Source organism: Macaca thibetana, chromosome 2, assembly GCF_024542745.1.
Source record: "Macaca thibetana thibetana isolate TM-01 chromosome 2, ASM2454274v1, whole genome shotgun sequence".
Lineage (NCBI taxonomy): Eukaryota > Metazoa > Chordata > Mammalia > Primates > Cercopithecidae > Macaca > Macaca thibetana.
Window position 1 is genome coordinate 63,215,661 of NC_065579.1, and position 7,846 is coordinate 63,223,506.

Sequence of the window (7,846 nt, forward strand, 5' to 3'; positions counted from 1 at the left end):
CTCAAATGTCCAGGGATATGTAAAGCAGCAACTCTGGTCGGAAGCAAGGAATTGAGGCGTTGGGTGTGTTTAAACTTGGCTAGGCAGGGAGAAGAGACCCTGATACAAACTCCTTCAGAATCGTTGACTCCCGGTCCTTTCTAGTGTATTTTTTGAGCAGAACAACGTGCAGAGATAAATGTTTAAAATGCATATGTTTCTTAGGGAAACACTTTTAAAGCCAACAGAGGGGAATTTTTTTTTTAAGTTAAAATGGAAGAAGTCAGTGGGTTTAACAGATGTGAACAACTGAGTTTCCTTTGGGGGAGAGGTAATGAAAAGAGCCGGAGTACTTTAGGAATCACTTTGGAGAGGATATTGTAGTGGGGGAAAGGAAAGTAAAAACTTTCCTTTTTTTTTTTTCCTTCCTTAGGAAGCAGAGTAGTACCTTTAAAGTCGTCAATACTTTATAGACCATCAACTGGGCTATGGACAACAGAAGCTGTGCCTGGGAATAACTCACACTGAAGGTTAACTTGAATATAAATTTAGAACAGATCTTAAATACAAATGATGATGTTCATTATAAAATGTTATTCCTCAAAGAGTCATTTAATTGAAGTAACATTGTATTTGCATACCAGAGTACTGATTTTCAAAATGTGTTTAGGATAAGAAAATTCACTTGAAAAGCTGGAGTATGTGTGTATTTTGTGCCATCATGGATTTTATCATAAGCAGTGTTCAAGAAAACAAATTACCAGCGAATTCCCACCCTATGAATAAAAGTTACCTTGTCAACGTATCAATAGATGAACATTTTGTTACTTCTTGGAATACATGTCATGGTAGCTTTCATGATGAAGTTTATAGAAGTGTCCGTTACATGTCTTCATGTCTCCAGCTACAACTGAGTGTCTCTGATGATTAAACAACAACCCGAGTTTTCTCTCTGCAGAAGACTCCTAAAAAAGGGTTGCAATTAGTTACCAACTCAGAAAGATGCAATACAAATAGGAAATAACCGCAATTTATGATTTTATTTGTTTATCTAAAATCTGTCTTCCTCCCTAGACAGTAAGCTTTCTGAAGTTAAGAAGCATAGTTGTTTTGTTCACTACTGTATACCCAGCACCTAATAGTACTTGGCACATAAGTACTCAGGAACTATTTGTCAAATGCAAGAACGTATGCCCCGAAAGTAGGAGTCAGGAAAACCAGAAAAAATGCCTTTAAGTATTACAGAAATGCCACAGGCCTCCACTTAAATTGAAAAACAAGCTAACACCTCTTGATAAAAATGTGGATTGAGATCAATAAGCAGCTTCTCCACTCCTTCTGGAATCTCCACCTGGTTCAGCCTGCCTGCCTCCGCCATGTCCATCAGGGTGACCCAGAAGTCCTATAAGGTGTCCACCTTTGGCCCAGGCTTTCAGCAGCCACCTCTATATGAGTGGGTCCAGTGTCTGCATCAGCTCCTCAAACTTCTCTCCCTCGTGGGGAGCAGAAGCTTCTGGGGTGGCCTGGGCAGAGGCTATGGTGGGGCCAGCAGCATGGGAGGTATCACCACCATCACGGTCAACCAGAGCCTGCTGAGCCCCCTTAACCCTGAGGTGGACTCCAACATCCAGGCTGTCCACACCCAGGAGGAGGAGCAGATCAAGACCCTCAAGTTTGCCTCCTTCATAGACAAAGTACGGTTCCTGGAGCAGCAGAACAAGATGCTGGAGACCAAGTAGAGCCTTCTGCAGCAGCAGAAGATGGCTGGAAGCAGCGTGGACAACATGTTCGGGAACTGTATCAACAACCTTCGGCAGCAGCTGGAGCCAGGAGAAGTTGAAGCTGGAAGCGGAGCTTGGCAACATGCAGGGGCTGGTGTAGGACTTCAGGAACAAGTATGAGGATGAGATCCATAAGTGTACAGAGATGGAGAATGAATTTGTCCTCATCAAGAAGGATGTAGATGAAACTTACATGAACAAGGTAGAGCTGGAGTCTCATCTGGAAGGGCCGACTGTATGAAGTGGCGATCCAGGAGCTGCAGTCCCAAATCTCCAACATGTCTGTGGTGCTATCCGTGGACAACAGCTGCTCCCTGGACATGGACAGCATCGTTGTTGAGGTCAAGACGCAGCACGAGGAGGTTGCCAACCGCAGTTGGGCTGAGGCTGAGAGCACGTACCAGATCAAGTATTTGGAGCTACAGATGCTGGCTAGGAGGCACGGGGATGACCTGCGGCATACAAAGACTGAGATCTCCAAGATGAACCAGAATATCAGCCAGCTCCGGGCTGAGATTGAGGGCCTCAAAGGCCAGAGGGCTTCCCTGGAGGCCGCTGTCACAGATGCTGAGCAGCGTGGGGAGCTGGCCATTAAGGATGTCAATGCTAAACTGTCCGAGCTGGAGGCCACACTGCAGCGCATGAGTACCAGGAGCTGAGGAACGTCAACTTGGCCCTGGACATGGAGATCGCCACCTACAGAAAGCTGCTGGAGGGCTAGGAGAGCTGGCTAGAGTCTGGGATGCAGAACATAGGTATCCATACGAAGACAACCAGCGGCTATGCAGGTGGTCTGAACTTGGCCTATGTGGGCCTCACAAGCCCTGGCCTTAGCTATGGCCTGGGCTCCTGCTTTGGCTCTAGCACAGGCTCCAGCTCCTTCAGCTGCACCAGCTCCACCAGGGCCGTGGTTGTGAAGAAGATAGAGACCTGCAATGGGAAGCTGGTGTCCGAGTCCTCTGACTTCCTGCCAAAGTGAACAACTGTGGCAGCCCCTCCTCGTCTGTTCCTCCTGTGGCTGCCACAGACTCCAGGAGGGAGGCTGCTGTGTGGGGGAGCACAGAGAACAGGAGACCCCCCTGAGGCTCAGCCCACCTGCAGGGGAGTTTACTGCCTGGTGATCCAACACACACACACACACACACAAAATTGTAGATTGAGTCGTTATTGCTTCTAGTTTACTGAGTTCCTTCTATTAATATAAATTCTTGATTTGGTATCATGCTCATTCTGGGGTGAAAAGTTTAGGGAATAAATCAGACATACATTTCAGGGAAAAAAACCCTGCGTATTTAAAAGTAGTTGTGACACACTTTGTTAAACAATTATCCTTGATTATAATTCTTAGGTAGTCTATTGGCTTACATTTATTACTTGAAATTGTCACTACTCGTTTGCCAAGTTTATATGTTTAGTGTCTGTACTTCCGGTTCTTCCCAGATAGAAGATACATAATTTATCAAATGGGCAAAGAAGTCCTTCAGGGAGTTGGTAATAGCTCTACATGCTGATTGGTAATTGATTTAGCAAGATATAGTAGATCTAACTGATTAGGAGGTTTCAATTTTACTTGCTGGACTAAGGAAGTAAAATGCAGAATTATTAATAACCATTTCAATATTATCTTAATTTGGGATGTGATAAATTATCACAAACTGAGTGGCTTAAACAACAAATACTTCTCACAGTTAGGGAGGACGTGAAGTCCATTATTAAGGCAGATCTGGTATGTGGTGAGAATTCACTTCCCGGTTTGGAGATGGCTATCTACTTATTGTATCCTTGTATGTTGGATAGTAGCCAGGAAGCAAGCTCTCATTTCTCTTATACGGGCACTAATCCCATTCATGAGGGCCTCACCCTCATGACCTAATTACTTCCCTCAAACCTCACCCTTGACGCCATCACATGGGGGTTAAGATTTCAACATAAATTTTGGGGGAACACAAACATTTAGTTCATGACTAACGCAGACTATTTAACAAAGACACTTTTTTGTGTATATGAAGTATAGTTGTTATAACCAAACACCAGAAAACCTATTCTGTATCTGAGACCTGTTTTGCAATAGGCTATTTGGTGTTAGGTAATGATCTTCTGACTTGTAATCACTCTTGGTATTGGGAAAGTCTAAAATATTATGGAGATACTTGCTTTCAGTGTGTCATGAAATTCTCTGAGTCACTTTCTGAATAGAGAAACTCTGTTCTGCAACAGACATTTGTGAAAGGATTTGTGAAGACTTATACAGGATTTTTGGTTGATCAAATGCAATCTCAAAAATAATTATAATTGTGAGTTAAGCAGTTTAGACTCTTCTCATGATACATGCATTAAACTGAAGATTATAGAATCTTTCTTTGTAATATGGATCCTATGGTTCTCTGTTACTGTTTGGGGGAATACCTGAGATTATGTTTGATTTCCGGAGCAAAAGGCTGGATAGTTAGTGTTGGCTGAAAAGAGAAGGAATTTTTTTTTTTTTTAATTTTGAAACAGGGTTTCACTCTGTTTCCCAGGCTGGAGTGCAGTGATCTCGGCTCACTGCAACCTCTGCCTCCTGGGTTCAAGCAATTCTCCTGCCTCAGTCTCCTAAGTAGCTGGGATTACAGGCACTCACCACCACACCCAGCTAATTTTTGTATTTTTAGTAGAGACGGGGTTTCACCATGTTGGTCAGGCTGGTCTCAAACTCCTGACCTTGTGATCTACCCGCCTTGGCCTCCCAAAGTGCTAGGATTACAGGCGTGGTACTGTGCCTGGCCTCAGGAATTTTATATGTTGCTAAATCTTACTAAAATATAATTGATTTTGTTACGGTTGGACTCCTGCTTTTTTGAGAGAAAAATATTAAGACTTTGGTAATACACCTTTATTTTCTCTGGAAAACAAAGTTGATCAGGTAGTAGAGACTTCATTCATTCATTTTCATTGCCAGACTTTTCTGACTTATAACTTGGGGAGCCTGGAGAAACAATTATTACCAAATATTGAGCACCTACCATATTCTAGGTCTAGGCGTTTTATCTATGTAAAGTGTTTTAAAATTATTATTGTTATTTCTATTTCTGCTATTATAGGCAGATAATTTTGACTGAAGCCCCTGGTAAAAGATGATGAATTAAAAGCCTAGCCATTGATGTTGTTATTATTACTATTTTTGAGACAGAGTCTCATTCTGTTGCCCAGGCTGGAGTGCAGTGGGGTGATCTCCGCTTACTGCAATCTCCGCCTCCCAAGTTCAAGCGATTCTCTTGCTTCGGCCTCTGAGTAGCTGGGGTTACAGGTGCCTGCCACCATGCCCGGTTAACTTTTTTGTATTTTTAGTGGAGACATGGTTTCACTGTGTTGGCCAGGCTGGTTTCAAACTCCTGACCTCAAATGACCCACCTGCCTTGGCCTCCCAAAGTGCTAGGATTACAGGCGTGAGCCACTGCACCTGACCATTGATGTTAACTTGATTGAGAGGGATGCATCTAGTTTTTCTTTAGCTTAGTTTTTTTAAAAAAACAAACAAACAAAACAAAACAAAACACTTAGTTTTAACTATTTCATTGGAGAAAAACAATTACAGGCCCAGCCTCCAGGCCCAATAGTTCTCATTTCAGGCAAGCTCCCTACCCCTATCTTTTTTTGTTGTTTAAACTTTTTATTTTAAACTAATTACAGATTCACAGGAGTAACAAAAAAATGTACAAGGAGATCCCATATGTCCTTTACCGAGTCTCTCCCAATGGTATCATCTTGTATAACTGTAGTACACTATCAAAACAATGAAATTGGCATTGATATAATCCACAGAGGTTATTCAGAGGGGAGGCAAGACATTAGAATGTAAAGAATACATGGAAGTATGAGGCACTATCCATGTATTGGAACATTTTATAACCTTATACTTTACAGGAAAAAATTCTATAATGACAGTGATGACAGTTGTTACCAAATATGCAGTACGTACTGTATTCTAGGTTTAGGTATTTTATCTACGTATTTTATTATAGTTATTTGTATGTCTCTTATATTTCTGCCATTATAGGCAGGTAATAGTTAATGAGCACTTATGTGGCAGTCAGTCTTCTTTTTTTTGAGACGGAGTTTCGCTCTGTTGCCTAGGCTTGAGTGCAGTGGCGCAATTTCACTGCAACCTCCGCCTCCTGGGTTCAAGTGATTCACCTCTTGCCTCAGCCTCCCGAGTAGGCGCGAGCTGCCACACCCAGCTAATTTTTGTATTTTAGTAGAGACGGGGTTTCACCATGTTGGCCAGGCTGGTCTTGAACTCCTGATCTCAAATGATCCACCTGCCTCGGCTTCCCACAGTTTTGGGATTACAGGCGTGGGCCACTGCGCCTGGCCTGGCAGGCATAAAAAGCATGTGTAACCCCAGCTATTCGGGAGGCTGAGGCAGAAGGAGAATCACTTGAACCCGAGGGGCAGAGGTTGCAGTGAGCCGAGATCGCGCCACTGTACTTCAGCCTGGGCAACAGAGAAAGACTCTGTCTCAAAAAAAAAAAAAGAAAGAAAGAAAAAGAGACTGCCATCTAAGTGCTCAATAACTATTACCTGCCTATAATAGCAGAAATACAAAAGGAATACAAGTAATAATAATAAAATACTTTATATAGATAATGTATGTATGCAATATATGTATGTTAACTCATTGAATCCTCACCACCACCCTATGAGTTAAGTATACTCACTTTACAGATGATAAAATGAAGAACAAAGAAGTTTGGTAATTTTCCCAAGATCACACAATAGCTGGCATTTGAACTGGGCATGACACCAGAGCTAGCACTCCTAATTACCATGGAGGTACATAAACTTCACTGTGCATAGCAACTTTTAAAGGCAGGCATTTCCATTTTCTGTATGAGGAACCTGAGGTTAAAAGAAGCAATTTGCTCAAGACCCTACACAACTAGCAGGTGCTAGAACCCTAGTTGGATTCCAGCCCTGCCTAGCTGTAAACCCCTGTGATTTCTAGTTGACCATTCTAGATAGACCCCTGGCCTATCACACTGATCTCAGCTGAATCTCTGAAGAGGTCGCGTTCTGAAATGCCCAAGGGAATGGTTTGCAAACTTCAGAATGCATTAGAATCACCTGGAAGGTTAAAAACCAGATTGGTGGCCTCTATCCCCAGGGTTTCAGTAAATTTGGGATAGCCTTTGAAGATGTGAATTTCTAACAAGAGCTCAGATGATGCTAATGATGTTTCAGTTCCTAGAATACACTTTGACAGCCACTAAATCTGGCCCAACAGAGCTCATTATAAGGTGGTTTCACCATTAAGATAAGAACAGACTTAAGGGTTAATTAGGCATCACAGTAATAGATCATATATCATGCAACACTTCAAAGTACCGCATGTCAGCTGGGCATGGTGGCTCACGACTGTAATCCCAGCACTTTGGGAGGCCGAGGCGGGTGGGTCGCTTGGGCCCAGGAGTTTGGGACCAGCCTGAGCAACATGGTGAAATCCTGTCTCTACAAAACAAAAAACAAAAAAGAGAAAAAATTAGCCAGGCATGGTGGCATGCGCCTATAGTCCTAGCTACTCGGGAGGCTGAGGTGGGAGGATCGGCTGCAGTGAGCCATGATCGCACCACTGCACTCGAGCCTGGGTGACAGGAGTGAGACCCTGCGTTAAAAAAAAAAAAAAAAAAAAAAGGAATGAGTGTGTAAATTTATTGTTATAGATTTCTTACTTGAAAAAATGTACCAAATAATTAATATTTCAAGGACAACATTGAACAAGCCAGTAATACCCAGTTCCATATTACTTTCTGAATAGAGGTATGTACTACTTTCCTGGGTTTCTCTCTGCTTCTGGTTTTCCTCTTGAATTTTCTCAAATACTGTTTTGTTTATGGCATTCTTCACCAAGACTGGCTCCATTGAGCATGCAAAGTCTATTCTGAGTTTTTTGGTGTTAGCTTAAATCTCACATACTCTGCCATTGCTTTCCCTAGCTCCTTGAAGGATCAAGCCTGTCCTCGTTCTTGAATCAATTCTCAAAGAGGCAGATTGTCTCCATTAACTATTCTTCCTCTGTTTCTGAATTTTAGCCCATTTGCCAGATACTC

General features: G+C 42.6%; 1 pseudogene across 1 annotated transcript; it reads left to right on the top strand.

The window, feature by feature from the left end:
* Positions 1-413: 413 nt before the first annotated feature.
* LOC126948310 (keratin, type II cytoskeletal 8-like) lies at positions 414-2,900 on the top strand (annotated as a pseudogene). The gene has a single exon (XR_007723395.1). The product of XR_007723395.1 is annotated as a keratin, type II cytoskeletal 8-like (transcript).
* The last annotated feature ends 4,946 nt before the right edge of the window (positions 2,901-7,846 follow it).